At 37.0% G+C, this 22424-nt stretch overlaps 1 protein-coding gene across 1 annotated transcript in view; it reads right to left on the bottom strand.

Moving 5' to 3' along the window:
* Nucleotides 1-12696, bottom strand: part of LOC134742265 (mucin-2-like) — a 91345-nt gene extending 78649 nt beyond the window's left edge. The window contains exon 1 of the mRNA XM_063675299.1: nt 12542-12696. The gene's annotated coding sequence lies outside the window, so the exon portion shown is untranslated. The remainder of the gene's footprint in view (nt 1-12541) is intronic.
* Between the last annotated feature and the right edge of the window lie 9728 nt (nt 12697-22424).

Below are 22424 nucleotides of genomic sequence, written 5' to 3'. Positions count from 1 at the left end.
TTCGAGTAATAATTATGTATATAAAATAACCAACGCAGAAATTTTCTTGACAATTATTTTAATTGTTTACCATAGGTATATGAATTGCTTAATAGATTAGATTAGATTAGATTAGATGATTTATTTCATGAAAGACAATTTACATAATAAGTTTGCATTAATGTCAAAAATATAAGAATTTCTATCATGATCGTCAAAATAAAAATAAAAATGAAAATAATAACAATACTAATGAAAATAAAATTATAGCTCCAATAAGGATTGTCAACATAATTACAATAAGAGTAAGTAGATAAATACTTACAAATCCAAAATATAAGTAAATTTACAATGTCAAAACTTACACTAAAACAATAAAAACACAACACACAAGAACAATATGCTTTAACATATTTAATAGCTAAAATAAGCTGGATGGCTGGCTTAAAATAAGCTGAAAATCTAACTCATGCATGAGTCATATCATAATAAAACAAAATAAAAGATCTTTCTAAGAATATTCGGATGGTGATGCATTAGTTATAAAATGTATACGTTTTACCATAGAGTAACTTATACTAGAGCGGTACTGTCATAGTAAATTTTGTAACCCCAGTAAATTCACTGCCATCTGTCGACACACTTTAAAACTAAAAATAAATATTTATAAAAATACGATAAAATGTATTTAAATATAGATAAATGATTTTTTTATTTGCATTAATTATTTTTATATGATTTTGACCCATGTTCTTTCACTGGTATGCGTTAAAATTATAAATAACAAACGAAACAGTCAACGCCCTCTATACGAGAGTAGGCCAAAACTAGTGGCGCCATCTGATCGAGAATCAAATTTTCGTGATTTTCGAAGCACGTTTTTTCCTTAGACTGTATCCATCTATTACGGAGTTATATCTATCTTTGGTTTTATACATTATAGCCACGTTCATAATATAAGTACATCATACACTAACCCTCGCTGAATTATTAAATTGCGTACTACCAAAAAATTCATTCAAAACTCAATCATAAATCGTCACTATAAGGTTGTAAATAAAAGTAGAACTAATATCGGTTTATATTAGTGTGCATAACACTAGAATGCTAGCACGCGCCGGAATATTGCGCAAGCGCCGAATTGCTAATTTCACGGATTTAAATTTTAAAAAGGATGGATGCACCTTTTTTTGGTTTTAATACGGATGACTTCCTGAATCTAACTAACGTCAATTATTTGTAAGTACTTACTAAATAAAAGTTGTCTAAAAGAGTTCCTAGCATTATTTAATTAACGCATTTACGCAAAATCATACAAAAACTATGTATATGTACATATAAAGCTGAACCTTCACTTTCGATGAAAATTACTAGAGAATTTGGAAATTGATAAATGTTTGACTTTTTTACAGACAAGAGTATCCTCGTAAGGTCCAATGTGCATTACAATGCACACTCCGTTTTAATCTAATTAGAACCTTTCACAAATCAAATAAAGCAGCATTTTTTAGGGTTCCGTACCCAAAGGGTAAAAACGGGACCCTATTACTAAGACTCCACTGTCCGTCTGTCCGTCCGTCTGTCGTCTGTCTGTCTGTCGCCAGGCTGTATCTCACATGAACCGTGATAGCTAGACAGTTGAAATTTTCACAGATGATGTATTTCTGTTGCCGCTATAACAACAAAAAACAGAATAATATAAATATTTAAATGGGGCTCCCATACAACAAACGTGATTTTTTTGCTGTTTTTTTTTCGTAATGGTACGGAACCCTTCGTACGCGAGTCCGACTCGCACTTGGCTGGTTTTTTTTGTTTCATTGCTCTCTGAAGGAACCTAAATTCATCCCAATTTACTATATAATAAGGTTTAAATTTAAAATGGGATTTTTTATGGTAGGACTTAAGGCTATATTAGGAAGCTAATTGTCCGAGTTCTGGCATTGCATTTTGCTATGCACATCGCACAGATTACAATACAGAGCAGTAAAGGAGGTGTGCAATTTACCGAAATAATCGCAACGAACGTTACACAACACGCGGAGGTTATTAACATTAACACTTATCAAGTGCTCGTTAAAGCGTTAATAGTTATTAATGGACGCTCCTTGATTATATTGGCACCATGCAAAAGGCAGGGTTAAACTTTATATAACTTTCTTTTAAGGCTACGGTAAAGGCAAAGAAAGGTATATAATTTTAATGTTTCTTCCGTGAGACACAGACATGAAATAAATTTAAACGGGTCACTCAGTACGTAACTTAAGTCAAAGATGGCTCGACATGATAATTCATCTGAGGTACTCTCTCGATATACCTGTCTTTTCAATTTAAAATACGTAAGTTGCCCGTTTGAACATATTTTATATGGTCATGATGGGGTCCCTTTGTTTGACATAATTATTGAAAGTCATAATGTAATGATTGTCATATTATCATTAGTCATAACTCTGAAACTGTAAACTTATCAGGATTTTCCTCAAGTTATCTTATAGATAGGTTAGGTTAGATCAGACCACAGAGCAACGTAGACCTACGTGCATATGTATAAAGTTCAATTTCAGTTTTGACATTTCGGTGACGTGGCGTCTGCCTGACAGCTTTTGTGTTTGACACGGCGTCGAAAAGGTTAAAATTAACTAGGTCGAGAAGAGTTTTTATCCAGTATGTACAGTGTAATCCACATTCAGCCTCCTTGCCATAATAATAAGAATAATAAGCCAAAGGATAAGGATAATTAATATGAATATTTTTAAGTCAATTCATATATATTATCCTTATCCAGAATAATCGATATTCTAAATGTCAAAGAACATTCGCTACTCAAATAAAATTCTACGGTGAATGGCAAATAGTCTAACATAATAGAAAGTTTACAGTCACATACGACTTTTTGTTTTCAAACATCACGGACGTCTAAGGCAAATGGTCATATTGCCTGACGATTAAAAAAATACAAACTTATATAATTGTTCATGTTTTCACTTCTGTTCACTTCTGTCGGCACTCCCGGAGTGCCTCTGCTTTCTTTTAGTTTTAGGGTATATTTTATAATAATATTTATACTAGTTTAATTGCCTGAAAATAAAGATTTTCATTCATTCATTCAATAACATTATTATTAGGTATATACCTATGTACACTCAATATTACTGCTTCACGTATTTGGCGCAGTCTTTTCTTGGCCATACTCCAGAACTTGGTATACGCTTGATTACCTCTTTCTTGTTCCATTACTACAATTCTCTATCTTTATCATTAATTTTAATTCCAAGTACTTAAGTCATCCGTCATCCCTACTTAACGCAACAATTACGTATTATCAAAGAGGATATTATAGGCAAAGATAGATATAACTCCGTAATAGATGGATACAGTGTAAGGAATAAACGTGCCTCGAAAATCAAGAAAATTTGATTCTCGTTCAGAGGGCGCTACTAGTTTTGGCCAACTGTCGTATAGATGGCGTTGACGGTTTCGTTTGTTATTTAACAATTTTAATGCATATCAGTAACAGAACATGGGTCAAAATTATAAAAATAATTAATGCAAATAAAAAAGATCATTTATTCATATTTAAATACATTTTATCGTATTTTTATAAATCTTCATTTTTAGTTTTAAAGTGTGTCGACAGATGGCAGTGAATTTACTGGGGTTACAAAATTTACTATGTCAGTACCGCTCTAGTATAAGTTACTCTATGTTATAGGATAGAGCGGTACTGTCATAGTAAATTTTGTAACCACAGTAAATTCACTGCCATCTATCGACACACTTTAAAACTAGAAATGAAGATTTCTAAAAATACGATAAAATGTATTTAAATATGGATAAATGATTTTTTTATTTGCATTAATTATTTTTATATGATTTTGACCCATGTTCTTTCACTGATATGCGTTAAAATTGTTAAATAATAAACGAAACCGTCAACGCCTTCTATACGAGAGTAGGCCAAAATAATGGCGCCATCTGTTCGAGAATCAAATTTTCGTGATTTTCGAGGCACGTTTTTTCCTTAGACTGTATTTATCTGTTACGGAGTATTATGGTATTATCTTACTTAAAAAAAAATAAAAAAAAATATTATTTATTTGGTAGCATACAATGTTTCGGTAATTGGACTAGTATCTCTTTTTAAGTACTATAAATACTTGTATTAAGAGAATACCGCTCTTCCACTATAGGTAAGTTACAGTTTTTTACATTAGTTTTTTTACTTAACTAAGAGAATATTAGGTTAAGTTTCAAGAAGTCATTAAAATCCTTGCCTACCCAAAAGGAAACTGTCTTTTTGTAACACGTGTTTACTTCTATTATACGAATGAGACTGATTAACAATACAAATTTCGTATAAAACGTGTCCTAGTGACCCAAAACTCCGCCGAAATAGTTCGTGCATTGCACCGACGGGTTTTATTAGGGAAGGAACTCACGACAAGGAAAGGTACCAAGCAAAACACAGTATATTAAATATATTAATAACGGGTCACTCACGTATTTTAAGTCGAAAAACGCTCAAGTCCTAGCTCCTGATGACACTCCTAGGTACGGAGTGAAACATGTCGAGCGTTTTTCGACTTAAAATACGTGAGTGACCCGTTATTAGTAATTATATTTAATATGTCTGTGTCTCACGGAGGTTTTGTTATTAAAACACAGTATATTTAAAAGTAACAGCTATCTTTGATTACGACTAAAACAAATTTGAGAGTTTATTATTTCGTTAACGTCATATTATCATGGAAATTTGACATAAATGATTACATTGCTACACCCGCTGATCTGATGATGGGGACTGGAGGTGGCCATAAGAACTCTGATTAAACAACGCAACTTGATTGTGTTTGGATTTTTATAATTGTCTCGATGAATATTATTTGACTGTTAAAAGATAAAATCCAGTGATAAAAGTTTGTATTAAAACTAAAATTTTCAACAAAAAACTTAGTTGCCATGGTTAACTAATACTATTAATGAATTAGTAGTAACCATTCACTTCAACTCTGTTAAAATCGATACCTATACTGAATGTTGACATTTTATGTTTGTTTATCTATTGCATGATAGATGGATATACTTAGCGGAACGGGGCCTTTGCGGCTGTCATTAACTGATCTGCATACAATGACAGTGAATGTCGACTTGACTGGCTAAAGGCTGAAATACACTAAAGGCAGGTAGACAGGCCAGAGGTGTGGTCTTAGTCATTCTAAAAAATACCTGTTCATAATTTTGTGACACTATCGGCGCGATTCGGGAAATGAATTAGAGATTCACTAAATATGAAATAGTAAATATATGTGACGTTCGTCGTTACGTCGCATAGCGCCGCAAGCTATTGCAGCGCTATACGACGTATGCGCCATCCAATATTAATTGGAGCGGCGTTAATAATAGTGTAAGCACCAACCGCCATAAAGTACCTTTATCCGTCACATATCTTGACTACTTCATATCTAATGAATATCTAATTCATGTCCCGAATCGCGCCGTATGTCAGGGATAGAACGGACCCACCCTACTATCCCGAGGCAAATAGTACGTAAGTCAGACAATACCTCCATGAGAGACCCCACACAATAACGTCTTTTGAGTGTCTGCGTCTAGTCAGCGCTATGGAAAATGGTGTCGCTGTGCAGTTGCGCGAATGTTGCGTCGAACCGCAGCCATAAACTTGACTAAACGCCGACGCTTGGGTACGGCCAGGCCACGACATCGCGCGGCGGCGGCGGCCATAGGTTGGAGCGAGACACAACGATCGGACCTTTCGTTCCCACCTATGGCCGCCGCTCGCCGCTGCCGCCGCCGCATGATAATATGTCGTGGCCGGGCCGTTAGAGCGAGGTATTTCTATGACTGCGACTTTTGTTAGCCATTCTAGCTAAGGACTCGCTCCCAGTAGGGCTCAACCTTTATAAAAGTGGGTAAACTTGAACTATTTGATATTTGACATACATTAGTGAACTGTAACATTGTTCTACTTGTACTTTCACGGTGGTATCCAAAAAAAAATGTAGGGAATTAACAATTGTGTGGAATACATATTTTTTGGGATACCGCGTTATGTTATGAATTATAATTACATATACTAACGTATTATTAAGTCGAGTAGCTCGACATGTTTCGATTCTCGTAAACTGGATCGAAACATGTCGAGCTATTCGACTTATTAACGTGAGTGACCCGTTTTAAAGTAATTTAATATGTTAGAGTCTCACGGGAGTTTTATAGTTAAAAATACATATACTTTTATTTTCATGGTTCTAGTTAAGTACGAGTAAACTTTTTCATTTCGATTTTCACGAAAAAGTAAACTCACTAAAAATTTTATACTTATTGAATAAAAAGTATTTAAAATTAATTTTTCCAACATTTGATAAGGACTTGAGAAGAGAGCACTAGAAATCCACGTTTATATTAAAAACTGGCCTTAAATTTCCTATTAATAACTTGTGCACTGCTATCCAAAGTATTCAAAGCCGGCGCGGGCGTCACAATACCTTACCATCGTCGTCATCAAATGACCATCTTTACACCTTATTTCAACGTATTAAGGATGACTCACGTTAGACCGGTCCGTGTCCGTGCCGGAGCTTCCGGCGCTTCGTTTTCTATGGAAAGCATCACGTGATCACCTGTCATGTCATAGAAAAGTAAGCGCCGGAAGCTCCGGCCCGGTCACGGCCCGGTCTAACGTGAGTCATCCTTAAATGTTATTGTATGAGGGGTATACGATTCTTACTAATTTTATGGGTCTTGTACACATTTGTTAATAAAAAAAATTAAGCCGACAAAATTATTAACTATTTAGTGTATATAAATTGAGGTTTCTTTATTATATCGTAGACTTTCTTGAACTTTACACTCACTAATTAGATAATTCGATTCGCAACATTCGTAACGCTTAATGAATACCTTAATTAGCCGCACACACGTCATCGTATGTTCAGTTATTTATTACCAGAAATCTCTTTAGGTATATATTTACCTATAATGTACTGGGTGAGTTCTGGACCACAACCTGGATTGACAAAAAATTATGGAGATGGAACGACTTTTCCCATTGGGCAAATCGTGAAAACAATACCGTTCTTAAAAGCTATAGTAGATTGTGTTACAAGGGAGCAAAATTACATATTTACGGCGAGGGCATACATTGAATCCTAAACGAAGCGAAGGATTCTAAAGTAGAATCCTGAGCGTAGTGAGGGATTCAAGTATATTACGCCCAAGATGGAAATAATTTTGCTACCATGTCACACATACTGCTTTTCACATCACCTATGAGGTAATTATGATGTTTAAAAATATTATTTAAGCTAAAAAACAAATGTGCATTTTTTTTAAATAGTGTCCTAGAACAGAAAAGTGTTACTTTGATCCCTCCTAGCAGGGACAAAAAGTGCCACTTTGATCCCTCCTAGCAGGGAAGAACAACCCCTTTTTCGAATTGGTGATGTGAAAAATAATATGAAGATGGAACAAGTTTTTCCATGGGAGAAACTATGAAAAAAGTTCTCGAAGAATAGCAGGCAAGATCGCGAGTAATACATATTCAAGATAATATCATCGAAGGCGTTAATAACATGAGGGGAGTGAGGGGAGTGGTTGCAAGACTCATCTCCGAGCGAAGATTCTGTAACTCGATTAGTTTGAGAGGGATTGGGTCGATATCCAAGTGTGCCAGTGGATAATTGTCTGTGAAGTATTTCTATTCTACTTGTTTTATTTAATTAAAGAGTCAATCATCTTAAACACTACTATTACTGTTACCTCTTCATGTTCATTCTATAATACGAGTATCATCCTTTAATGATGTCTCACGCTAGAACGATCCGGGTCCGGGCCAAGGCTTCCAACACTTCGTTTTCTATGACGAGTGATCGGTTATCATTTGATGCTTTCTATAGAAAATTGAAATGTCGGGCGCCTTGGCTCGGACCCGGGTCATTATAACGTACGCGTAAAGGATGACTCACGTTAGACCGAGCCGTGACCGGGCCGGAGCTTCCGGCGCTTCGTTTTCTATGGAAAGCATCTGTCACCTGTCATGTCATAGAAAAGTAAGCGCCAGAAGCTCCGGCCCGGACACGGCCCGGTCTAACGTGAGTCATCCTTAAGTCATCTTTAACACGTTCCATTTAACACCCAATTTAATTGAATCCAATTATATAAATACTCGTATTTTTATCCGACATCTCAATCGTCACCCAAGGAAAACCGGCGTGAGTTTTTGCGTCTGCGACTGCGACCGGTTATTGCATTGTTTTTAGACGTTATGCAAAAAATCCGATGAGGTCGTTGCGTCAGTCAGTGATGAACATAAAACGCGCCGGCGAACATGGAGACGCTGGTGAATTGCTGAGGGCCTACCGCGAACCACGTTCGATGTGTTGCCTCTCTGTCACTTACGTACGAATTTACAAGTGCGACAGAGAGGCAACACGTCGAACGTGGTTCGCGGTAGGCCCTCTGAGCCTTTGGCGATTCGATACAATACAGAATGCCACGCCGCTGACACGAATTGTAAAGAAATTTTATTTTCTTATTTATTTTTCAAACAAAAAAAACCTTATTTATATATTTATTTTTACCACCGGTACCAGCTGATTATTTTGAAATTAAGCATAAAACATTTTATCAAATTCCTTATCAGATAACTTTCCCTTCCTCCTAGTCATCGCTATGACTGCCGATAATATGATGATCTACTAATACCTACGGTACTCCCTTAATTTTATTCCTAATAGCAAAGAGGATATAATAGGATCTAATAGGATAGAGCGGTACTGTCATAGTAAATTTTGTAGCCACAGTAAACACAGTAATTCACTGCCATCTATCGACACACGATTAAAACTAATAATGAAGATGTATAAAAATACCATAAAATGTATTTATATATTGATAAATTATTTTTTTATATGCATTAATAACAATGAAATATTTATTTGAGAAATACAATTTAAAATTAAATAAATAAGTACCTAAACATAGAGTATAAATATTAAACTAACCTAAAACATAAAACCCAATCATAAAAGAAATGCCCCGTCCAATAGGTCGGCCTGCGGCATGGACCCCATTACGCCGGCGGCGTTACCTCTCTGTACCGCTAGGGCGATACGCTGAGAGAGGTACGCACCGGCCCTACGGTCCCCTGTGGAATCGACCAGCCGTGCTGATAAAGCTCTCATAAATGTCTTCATGTCGGATGACCAAGGACCCAGAGTCTCTATTGCGAGCGCCGCAAACTCATAGTCGTTAACTAAGGTCGAGTATTTGCGGCGCTTGAGAATCTGGGCCTGGTCAGCCGCAGCGCCAGCCTGGATGCGGGTCGCCCCGATGTGGGACTGTGCAAGGGTGTCAATGCACGTCGCGTCCCACACCAGGGCTCTTCCTAATTTCCACGGCACCAACGTGGCTCCGTCGGGACGCTTGCCGTCGTCTCTAGCCATGCCCACTGGTTCTAAAACTACAGGCACAGAGACGGTGGCAAGCGTGCGACGGACCAAATCGTTGATAGTGCCATGGCGATACATGCGGCCGGCGCTTTTTGCGCAGGAGAGGCCATGACGGCCCAGCTGGTCCACACCTTTGCCGCAGGCACACGTGTGGGAAACACAAATTCTGGACCTAAGCCTCAAGCCTATTGCTATCCTTAAGCTACTTGGGTCGAGAACCGTGCCTATTGCCTTGGAACGGAGAGCCTGTAACCAGTGGCCCGACTCGGGGGCCGAAACCGCCAGAATGCGAGCGCGTTCAAAGTCATCTGGGCTATTTTCTACAACTAATTGCATTAATTATTTTATATGATTTTCATTTGACCCATATATCTACTGCGGCTACACTGCTACTGCAGTACTATAGCTTACTGTTCCTTCTCATCGCACCGGTTTTGTCTCTAACTCCTTCACCCTTCACGCGATCCGGCTTTGGAATGATCTCCCACTCAACATCAGACAGAGCATTTTTTCGACAAGCTCACTGGTTAGTTGTCCATCGTAGGCATAGTATTATTTGCACTGGGTACATAAAATAAAGTAATATATATGTAAGTTTATTTAATTATAGTATTTATAGTATGTATATGTAAGTCTATTTTCGTTAGTGTGTATTATTTATCGCTATACATATTTTTTGTTTTAAGTTACCTATTCTGCTTTTTGTTCAATGCCTGCACCTATTACTGTTTCTGTTTAGCCTGATGGTTGACTGGTAGTCCGCCATTTGTACTTTATTTGTTATATTGTGCAATAAAGTTTAAAATAAATAAATAAAATAAATACACTCATCTTCCGATGGCATCCTAAACTAGCCCAGGGTCCAGCCACCCAAGTTTTCCGGTTATCAGTCAGCTTATTCTGCTGGTGCAGGGTCAGTATTTTACGAGCGGCCTCGGCGCGAACAACGAACATGCGGATCACGTACGACACTAACAGCAACTCTGGCTTGGTGGTCTTTGCGATAAATAATAAATAAATATTATAGGACAATTATATACAGATCGGCCTAGTCCCATGATCAGTAAGGATTGTCTAATGGGTGCTAGACACTTATTTACATACATGGAAAACATCCATAACTCAAAAACAAATATTTGGGTACACACAAATACCAGGATTGGAACCCGAGAACTGCTACTTCGTAGACAGGGTCACTAACCGACTAGGGTAGGAGGTCACGGCCGGCGTAGTTGGATTAATAAGGTAAACGCAAATGATCGTTTAAACGCATTTATCGCACAAAACAACAGCGTGCTTAATAATGTGGACCATGATACTACGTCCATTCTTCTAACCGCCCGTCTAATACGTCTAGAAAGAACGTATTCTACCAAATTAGCCTTTCTTTTTTATCCTCAAAGCTTCTCCTTCCTAGAGCTAAGTAATCCCAGAGCTGAGTAGTTGTGCAAAGATTATGAAGATAACGATATTTTTAGACAAAGTACACCCTTTTATGTATTCCCGCAATAGCACTCCTAAAGGTACCACTTGTCTCAGGCGATTGGTAAAGACGTTGCGTGGTAATTCTCTAGTAGATAGTAATTAGTAGCTGACTTTTGGGACTATAACATTTATAACTATAGTTTATATAGTATAAATGAGTTTTACGCAGTCAAGCTTACAAAAAGACCGTAACTAACCGTAATCACTTCTTACCAGTCACCTTAGTTAAACGGTGGACCTATAATATTGTTCTAATTTTGGTGTACTGTTTTCAAATTTAATCCCCCCATCTCCATTCTGCCACCGTGGGACTAGACGCGGACTTGCGTTTCACCCTTACGTCGTTACTCTGCCACTGATTCGTACTAAGCGCTATGCATCCAGCTTTATCATGCGAACGGCTAAGGAGTGAAATTCACTTCCTGCAAATATATTCCCAGTCCACTATAACTTGGATCTTTTTAAATCAAGAGTGAATAGACATCTTTTAGGTAAGCATGATTCATCCTAGACTGCATCGGCACTTAACATCAGGTGAGATTGCGGTCGAATGCTTGCCTTTTTGTAATAAATATATGTATAAATAATAAAGTCCCAAAGAATCTTTCTGAGACAGAATCTAGAAAAATCACTGCGCACAAATACCTAATCCTAAATGATGTCTATTGAACCAAAAGTGAATAACATCAAGCGTAGGGTGTGCTCGGAACGGAATGAAAGAAAATGAATAATCGAAGGGGATGGGGTGCGTCGCGTGGAAACTCGTGCGGAAAGCGGCGGTAACTCTTGGCACGTAACATTTGTCATTGCTGTGTCGAGTTCTGTCGGTGTGTCGAGTTTATTAGACCGTGTGCAGTTTGGTTATAGAGTGGCGGTAGTTTACAACAATGGAGACAATTACACGATGGTGAAAAAGATGAGAGATTTGGTGATAGAAGAGATATTATATACTTGAATTTATATAATGCTTCTCCAGAGGGTCCATGGGTGTACATAAAGGTTAATCTAAAAAAAATGTAAATACCGTGGCTGTGAGGAATACTTAAAAAAATTTAATATTATAATCATTAAAGGATCACCAAACTAACTATTAATTTCGAAAGTTTTGAATAAAAGTGACAGATTAGACGTCATTCGTTATTAAGAGTAAAAAATGTGCGACGTAAAAATAAAATGATTACTTCAGACAACCCGTTAAATCCGGAAGTTAAATAGATAATGTAGAGCCGAAATAATATTTATAATATTCATAAATAGCCATAAGTTGTGCAAAAATTTATACTCCGCGTATTTCCAGTTACCTAATAATTATAAATCCACTAAAAATTACACACGTGAGATTAAAATCACAGATCGCAACGCAACCGGCAGACCGGGCAGACGACGCAACAATATGGATCCTCGTATAACATATCCAATTATTTGGAAACGCGAATTTAATTCGCACACTCCGTTTCATGTAAATTACTTAATTACAATGCAAATGCTTGCCTAAAATTCGCGATCGGAAAATCCGGTGAAAATCTCTACCGCCCGAACCCGAATCCCCTTAGCGCCGGTCGCTTGGAAACTTAGCAAAATAAAGTTTACTTAATTCTAGGACTTACATTTAGAATTCCTTAGATATTTCTACGTCACACTGCAGTTGTATTCACAGCACAGACACGTTAGGTTAGAACTGCGATTACCACGCGTCGGCCATTGCGTGCGATCTCATCGGAGCGCAGAACGCGAGTGTGGCGCTCCCGGGGCGCGAGCTCCTCGCCGAGCGGCGGCGCCGTGTGACACCCTAGTACCAAAACGATACAAGTGTTAATAACCCCTCATAGTTTACAACGTTTGTAGATTAGTGGGAAGTGGTAGAGGCCTTCGCTGCGGCGTTTTGCACGCGATGCCGCTTTCGCAGGATCTTGGCTGCCGGTGCAGCCTCAGCGATTTGGACGCTGAATTTGCAGCGTTTTTAGCATACGGTGCTACCTACTTAAAATATTTAAGACTTAATTATTTTACTATTATAAATTATAGTTACCTGCAAGGTTGCTATAATATACGTAACACGCGAAGAACATAAAAAGAATAATACTAAGTATTATTGTAAATTGTGCATATAGGTCATGATGAAGTTTTAACAGTAATTCAATACTTGACTCTAGTCCAATTCTAAAAATATAATCTCAATTTAATAATTATATTTGTTCCTGAGTTATGGATGTTTTCTATGTATATACGTATACGTATTTATATATAACTATATATTATATATAGGTATCGTCTAAGTACCCACAACACAAGTCTTATTGAGCTTACCGTGGGACTAGGTCGATCTGTGTACAATAATTGTCCTATAATATTTATTTTTTATTTATTTATAAAGTCTACGATCAGAACAATTCGCGCTTTGTTACGATAAAGCGTTTAAAAAAAGTCAAATTCTTTAAAATTTCAAACTCTATTTTCACCCCTTTACCAACCGGTTCGGTTACCATCCTCAAGGATTGAATTTCCAAAAACTAATTCTTATTGAAGGTCTAAATTAAATTATTTTAAAGCGGGTCACTCACGTATTATTAAGTCGAATAGCTCGACATGTTAATTGGATCGAAACATGTCGAGCTGTTCGACTTAATAATACGTGAGTGACCCGCTTTAAAATAATTTAATATGTTTGAGTCTCACGGGAGTTTTATAGATATTGAAGGTATTTTGAAAAATATTTGTTTTGAAATTTCAAGAATCTCTTTTACAATGATTTAGGCCGAGTGTTGTCAGTCAGAATGTATATTGTGACAGTTTAGTATTTTTAGATTAATTTTGAGTCCTTGCATGAACCTTAATGTTGAGTAGGCCAGAATCATCTGAAAAACTTTAACAACTAAGTTTAAAATTGACTACCAATATGAGTCAGGGCTAAATTTCACGGTAGATTAATGTTCCATAAGCTGATTAATACGACTAATTAGTGCTACTAGAAAATAACCATAACAGCAAAAGAAAATAAATAACACAAACGAACACGTGATAAATAAATTAAATACTGCAATTAGGCTTACTGAGGGAATCACGTAGCTGAGCTAATCGTTACTTAGTATGTAAATTCCAACTACATACATTTACGAACACGGGAATTAATCCTGTATAAATAAGTTTTAAAATAACCTCCGACGTTTTGAGGACGGCATTGTCCCCGTGGTCTCAAAGAAAGACCAGGTAGGTCCAGTAGTCAGCCTTTCTTCGAACCCGTCCGATCCCTACTATTTCTATATTATACAAGCAAAAGTAACTGTCTGTCTGTTACATCTTCAACCTACAATCACTTTGGTTACTTGAATACTTTTTAACAATCATCATCATCAATCCACGTAGATGAAGTCACGGGTAGAAGCTAGTTGTTAAAATAATATTGTATTTCATAGCTTAATTCCTAGGTACAAGTAAAAACATAAAACCTATTTTACAGTACATATGGTGCTACTTTCTCGCACTAGTGCGTAAAAGTTTAAAGGGCCATATGTACTGTAAAACGTTGTACGATACACGTGCGGATGGGTAATTCGCAACTCGTGTCGATTTAAAACACTCCCTGCGGTCGTGTTTTAATTTATCGCCACTCGTTTCGAATTTCCTCTTTTCCGCACTTGTATCGTAAATAACTATTAAAGTGCAAGCTGTTAGTTACCATTACCATGTTAGTTACCAATATCATTTTGTATTGTAGTTATAGAGGACCCTCGGTACAGTTATGCAAATTATGCTCGAACTATTCCAGGAATGTTAACGCGTTCCCGCAACGTCATCCGAGACATAATCATCATCAGACGGGTTATATGTAGCGCATTCCTGGCGCGTTCCGATTGGTGCGCGAGCGCAAGAAGTTCAGACGAACCAATCAACCGTGACCTCTGGGCATCATGCCTACACCGCAACATCAAAAAACATTATCTGCCTATCGGTCGCTCGAATAAGTAAGAGCGATAGAGAGGCAGATAATGATTTTCGAATTTTCGACGGTAGATAGGTCCTCTCAGGTCACAGGTCCGGGAAACACGAGGAAGATGTTGATTTTATTTATAATTTCTGTTGAAATCGTAACATCGTCCAACACCTAGTTTGCGAGCATAACAAGCGAGAGCATATCCATAATCAATCCAGATCAAACTCATAACCAGTTATTAATCACAATAAGCCTATAAGGAAAAGTCATAGGAAATTAAAGAAACATTTATTTTAAAAATGGAAAATGTTCATCCTCATACAAAAACGTAAGAAATTTCCGAAAATTTTTAATGTGGAAATTTTGCAATTTCGGTAACTTTCCGACAGCACATCAGTACTCGCCAAAGCCCTCGACTCGCTCTGGTCCGAACAGCAACCGTAATCACACCGCTGTCCGAGCTTCGTTGATGGCTTTCTAGCTAATAGGACCATTACCCTTCCTTAATCGCTTTGGGAAGTCGGCTTATGAAGTGGCTGTTATCTCTGGATGACTGCGCGAAACGCCGGGTACGCTGGACTTATTAAAAAGCTTAAAATACAAGCTTAATTTACCTGCATTATTTTGCAATGACGTTTTGCCGATGATAGAACATCTAAACAAAATGCGTAGAGGCGGACTAGGCTATGTTTTCGTGCTAAGTGCTACGTCAAGTATTCACTTACTAGCAGTGTATTATGTATGCGGCATCGCGATATAATATATTCGGTAGAGATACGCTGAAAGAGAATGAACTAAAGGATGTCGAACTTAAAGATGTCCTTCTGTTCTGCAGGAAAACAAGAGGATTTGAGGAGAATAGTGTGGGAATGCCGCCGGGACCGTAACCTGCAGCTCCAACTTCAGGGAACTGGGCTGAATGAACGCGACACGTGATCGACAGCCCGCCTGCCTCCGGCCGGGCGTCCCTACACTACATCTACATCTACGTCAAGTATCTAGATACTAGATGCTAGCTTATAGGGATATGAATGCATTCTTACTGCCAAGATTGTGCAAAGTTAGCGTGGCCAGAGTCTAACGCCCTTCAGCACAAGGGCAACACCAAAAACATATCAAACTCAACGCACTATCCGATCCGACAAATCAGTAATGCATTGCTGGGACTTTTTAGATTTTGAGTTTCCGAAACGTCCCGCTTGGCGCGCTGTTCAAAATCAAAATTTACACTAGGGATTCAGTTACTTAGAGTAAAATCTCACATCCATACAAATTTACGTTTCGCATTTAATTCCTTTGAAATATGTACAAAGTGTGTAGAAATTCAGACATCTTTATTCCGGCAGTATTTTTTCTAATACACGCTCAAACAAACATTGCATCGGTTTGCCGCTGTCTCTGTCACATTTTGCAAGAAATAACGGGAAAGATCATGCGCGCCAAGTGTCAATTTTGATCGAATTTTGTCGATTTTTATTTATTTTAAAAACGTTACCCTACAATATCGAAATTCGAAAGCTATGAAATTATTATTTAAGTTAAGATTGTTTTTTCTTCTTTTATTGTTTATAGTACCACATAATAAATAACCGAGTAAAGTTGGATTAAAAGTCAGAGTTAGAGGTTACTTTGGGAATTAATTGTATCGAGCGAAGTGTCATAATTCGTGTATCGGAAGCTATGATATTAAAGATAATATAGTCAAGAACTACATATATTTTTTCCACGTCTACGAATATCAACGCCTCTTAGAAAAACAGGATCATATAAGGAGACTTTTCGCCTTCTGGCTCAGGGAACCGCCTTATATTCCAAAAACCCTTCAGTTATTATTTTTCTAAAATATATCAGAGATCTAGTTTTAAAAACAGCTATTGAATTATATCATTTTGTAATGTAAACTTATGTAAAGTTAAGTCGACGACTTTATACATAACCCAGGTAGCAAAATGACGTCAGCTACGTCATAATGACGGCATTATTACGTCATAATGACGTCGCTGACGTCATAATGACGTATAAATGCTACTGGGAAAGTAACACGCCGACGCGCCAATGTAGAAAAGAACAAGTTCGAGACGGACTCGCCCATTGAGGGTTCCGTACTTTTTAGTATTTGTTGTTATAGCGGCAACAGAAATACATCATCTGTGAAAATTTCAACTGTCTAGCTATCACGGTTCATGAGATACAGCCTGGTGACAGACATGCGGACAGACGGACAGCGGAGTCTTAGTAATAGGGTCCCGTTTTTACCCTTTGGGTACGGAACCATAAACACGATTGCAATTAACTTTTCTTACTATAACTAAACGGTTCTTAACGACACGTTAATCACTTTTCGAACCCTCCGCGGAATCTTTCCTACTTCCTTTCCTTACTGACACTATTTGCTGGCCGATAGTCAACCTTACTGAAACGAGTTAAGGTCTATCGGTGGTCAGCTAAGTGCTGTTTGTATAATTGCCGATGACAATGCAACTCAAGCATCTCTCGAAGGTAGTTACTGGTTTTGGTAATTACTATGCCAAATCTACAGTCACAGTATAAGTTCACACAGTTACTTGACTTGACTGAATGTCAAAAACAGTATGAGTTAAGGTTATTATGCGACTTTCCTGTGGACTTTTTTAATAACATAACTTCCGTGAGACACAGACATATTAAATATATTAATACATTTTTCGACTTAAAATACGTAAGTGACCCGTTATTAATATATTTAATATTTCCTGTGGACATCAAAAATTAATAGTATAATATGGATTTCCGCAAAATAACGCCTGATTCTATTAATTAAATTATTTATGGTTATTTTGAAAGTTAAAAATATATGGTTGTCTGTAAAGTCGGTTTACGGACGAATCGGACGATACATTTGCGTGATAACGTCATAAGGAAATATTGATGAAATGGCCGTAACGTTACCATGGAGATCTGTCCACAACGTTACCATAGAGGTCTGTCTACAACGTGACACTTTTTCGTGCATGCTACCGGTGTTCATCGATTTATAAGACGTTATCACGTCAAAAACTGTTTTTTCACATCACCATTTCGAAAAAGGGCTTTTTCTTCCCTGCTAGGAGGGATCAAAGTAACACTTTTCTTTTCTGGGACACTATTAAAAAAAACACATTCTTTTTTTAGCTTAAATAATAGTTTTAAACATTATAATTACCTCTTAGGTGATGTGAAAAGCAATATGTGTCACATGGTAGCAAAATTATTTCCATCTTGGGCGTAACACACTTGAATCCCTCACTACGCTCAGGATTCTACTTTAGAACCCCTCGCTACTCTCGGGATTCTATTATAGAATCCTTCGCTTCGTTTAGGATTTAATCGTACGCCCTCGCCGTAAATATGTCATTTTGCTCCCTTGTGACACAATCTACTAATACTTCCACTATTGGGTCTGAAGGCCCGTCACAGTCACGCTTGTCACCGCCCATTGTCATCGATTGGCTCATAACATAAGTATTATGTGTACCTCGTGTAACTGAATGCTAAATGTTTAATAGATAGTTTATATTTATGCTGTTGGCTCCGAAGGCTCGTCACAGTCACGCATGTCACCGCCCATTGTCATCGATTGACTCGTAACATAAGTATTATGTGTACCTCGTGTAACTGAATGCTAAATGTTTAATAGATACTGTTTATATTTATGCTGTTGGCTCCGAAGACTCGTCACAGTCACGCATGTCACCGCCCATTGTCATCGATTGACTCGTAACATAATTATTATGTGTACCTCGTGTCACTGAATGCTAAATGTTTAATAGATACTGTTTATATTTATGCTGTTGGCTCCGAAGGCTCGTCACAGTCACGCATGTCACCGCCTATTGTCATCGATTGACTCGTAACATAAGTATTATGTGTACCTCGTGTAACGGAATGCTAAATGTTTAATAGATACTGTTTATATTTATGCTGTTGGCTCCGAAGGCTCGTCACAGTCACGCATGTCACCGCCTATTGTCATCGATTGACTCGTAACATAAGTATTATGTGTACCTCGTGTAACGGAATGCTAAATGTTTAATAGATACTGTTTATATTTATGCTGTTGGCTCCGAAGGCTCGTCACAGTCACGCATGTCACCGCCTATTGTCATCGATTGACTCGTAACATAAGTATTATGTGTAGTATTGTGTACCTCGTGTAACGGAATGCTAAATGTTTAATAGATACTGTTTATATTTATGCTGTTGGCTCCGAAGGCTCGTCACAGTCACGCATGTCACCGCCCATTGTCGTCGATTGACTTCTAACTAGTCGTGTAACATAAACCAACAACCAAACATTGTATTGTTCTGCTTACCTTGACTGATCGGGAATGCAGGATTTCAAACAAACATCAAACATTTATTCAGCAAATAGGCCACAGGGGCACTTTTACATGTAAATTTTTACAAACAATAAATTTAACCCAAAATTACAAAAAAAAAACAATTACATAAATATAAATGTCAAATTACACAAAAAAAGCTAATAAAAAATATACAAACAACAGAAGTACTAACATTGTTTAGAGATGTAAAAGTCTCTAGGTGTCAGAGATAAAATGTATATAATAATAAAAAAGATCATCAAATTATCCAGAGATGTAAAGGGTCTCCAAGACTTGAATTGTTATATAATTAATAAAAAGACAAGATATTAATTTTTTATTAGGTACAGTATATCTACTTAATAGGTAGTTAGGTAGCGTAAAATGAGGTGAGTAGGAGCAAAATTGACATTCAAACCTCGATAACATTTTATTTTTAACCGACTTCAATTTCATAGAAGGAGGAGGTTCTGTATTCGGTTGTGGCTATATTTTTTTTTTGTTACATATGCAAACTGAATGGTGTAAATATATAATAAGTGTTCCGGACCGGGTGTGGGGTATTTTAGTTTTTATTTTATTTTGGAACTCCATTTCATAACTTTGACGATAAACAGGAAAAACCACCTCACCCAGTAGTCCCTCGTAATTAGGGTGAGATGGGTTCATACAAAGGTGATTTTGGAAGATTGTTGGATCGTTTTTTTTTTATTATGAGTATTACTATAGCTCCATTTTAAATTGGAATACATTATTTTTGTAGCAGTAGCCCTAAAAACCCATCTCACCCCCCTTTCAAACCTTCTCTCCCCATTCATAACCCAACTCTCCCCGCGAACCCTACTCACCCCATTTAACGGTAAGTTATTATAAATGCGAAAGCAACTCTGTTTGTTATTTATCTCATTCATTAAATTTAATGGTATTGAAATATCTCAATACAATGAGCCGCCTGCCTGAGCTCTGTGAGCAATTTTAGCAGCACCGAAAAGGATATAATAGGATAGAGCGGTACTATCATAGTAAATTTTGTAACCACAGTAAATTCACTGCCATCTATCGACACACTTTAAAACTAAAAATGAAGATTTATAAAAATACGATAAAATGTATTAAAATATGGATAAATGTTATTTTTTATTTGCATTAATTATTTTTATGATTTTGACCCATGTTCTTTCACTGATATGCGTTAAAATTGTTAAATAACAAACGAAACCGTCAACGCCCTATATACGAGAGTAGGCCATAGGTAGTGGCGCCATCTGATCGAGAATCAAATTTTCGTGATTTTCGAGGAACGTTTTTTCCTTAGACTGTATCCATTTATTACGGAGTTATATCTATCTTTGGCAGCACGTAGGCTCACGGTCCACGCTTCACGCTCCACGTTTCACACGGGTGACACGGGTCACTTGCATTGCCTTTATTGTGTACTTCTAAAGCCCGCCTTTCTGTGACCTGTCAGGTCACAAGTGTCACAACATAATTGACGCTGCTAAAGGAAGTCATCTAAAGAAGATCTATATGAAGAGGCATAATGAAATATCAAAGTGGTTCTGTGAGATCATAGAGTAACTTATACTAGAGCGGTACTGTCATAGTAAATTTTGTAACCCCAGTAAATTCACTGCCATCTGTCGACACACTTTAAAACTAAAAATGAAGATTTATAAACATACGATAGAATGTATTTAAATATAGATAAATGATTTTTTTTATTTGCATTAATTATTTTTATGATTTTGACCCATGTTCTTTCACTGATATGCGTTAAAATTGTTAAATAACAAACGAAACCGTCAACGCCATCTATACGACTGTAGGCCAAAACTAGTAGCGCCCTCTGAACGAGAATCAAATTTTATAGATTTTCGAGGCACGTTTTTTCCTTAGACTGTATCCATCTATTACGGAGTTATATCTATCTTTGGTGAGATGTAGACCTCGCGAGCCCCATTGGCTCTACTATTAAAAAAACATCCTATAATTTTATGAAAATCGGTTGAGAAATGCGACCTGTAGAGGAATACATAAGATACGAAAGCTTTTTAGGCCAAACTGAAACGGAAACATTTGTTCTCGATTGGTAAATTATTACTTTTACCTACTCTGTACTCGTGTACGGTATTCAACTGACACCAATTTGACTTAGCAATTTACTCAAAACTATTTACTAAAAGCTGAAAATGCAAAAGTATTTAGACGTACAAGCAAACTCAAAATAAATAATAATTAACAAACTTAATTAACAAATTAAATAAATAAAATGCCTAAATTGAGGATGTCCTAAAACCTAGATAATCTAGATAAACATCGTATGATGTTTTGTGCGTGGTCGCATTTTATATTCGTCTCATATTTCACACAACTTCATATTTGAGTCAATTCCGCACGAGCTCAAAGTGCTGAGGTGTGATTCATTGAATTTAACTCACAGAACTATAAGCATAAATTTTAGGTCTGTGATTTAACTAGTATGAAATATGGGGATCTACTGAGTATTACCTATATATTTTACAATTTTTTATTTATTTATTAGAGATAAATCACAATTACATAATATTTGATCTAAAAGCATCGTTAAACCAGAATGGTTTGTCTCGATACTCCATTCCGCAGAACTTAAATAATCACTACAATCACAACACAGTATAAAACAAAGTCGCTTCCTGCTGTCTGGATGGAAGTCTGTCCCTATGTATGCTTAGATCCTTAAAACTACGCAACGGATTTTGATGCGGTTTTTTTTAGTAGATAGAGTGATTCAAGAGGAAGGTTTATATGTATAATACATCAGCATTGCATCCGTGCGAAGCCGGGGCGGGTGGCTAGTTAAATATATAATGCAATACTTACACGTCTAATTCGTAAATAACATAATGATTGCAAAAAATCACAAACTGAGCGCATCTGTTATCACACCGGCCATTTTTAATACACAATCAAAAATACACAGGTACAGGTACGTAGGAAATTTCTATGTTTGTGTTTTGCAGTAGGCCCTTTTGTCTAAATGCTTTAAACTAGGTTCAGTTTGCTATTAAATAATATTTTTCATCACTCACTTACATCATAAATGAACAGAAAGTCTTGAAGAAATAGGTAAGGTTCACAAACAGATTAATTACACAACGACGAATCGCAATCAGGGACCGGACAACCCTTTCCGCGATAAAACCCTTTCAATGGGCGACACTTAAACACGGCTAACACATT

Source organism: Cydia strobilella, chromosome 6 (genome assembly GCF_947568885.1).
Source record: "Cydia strobilella chromosome 6, ilCydStro3.1, whole genome shotgun sequence".
NCBI classification, from domain to species: Eukaryota; Metazoa; Arthropoda; class Insecta; order Lepidoptera; family Tortricidae; genus Cydia; species Cydia strobilella.
This window is presented reverse-complemented; position numbering and strand designations above follow the sequence as displayed.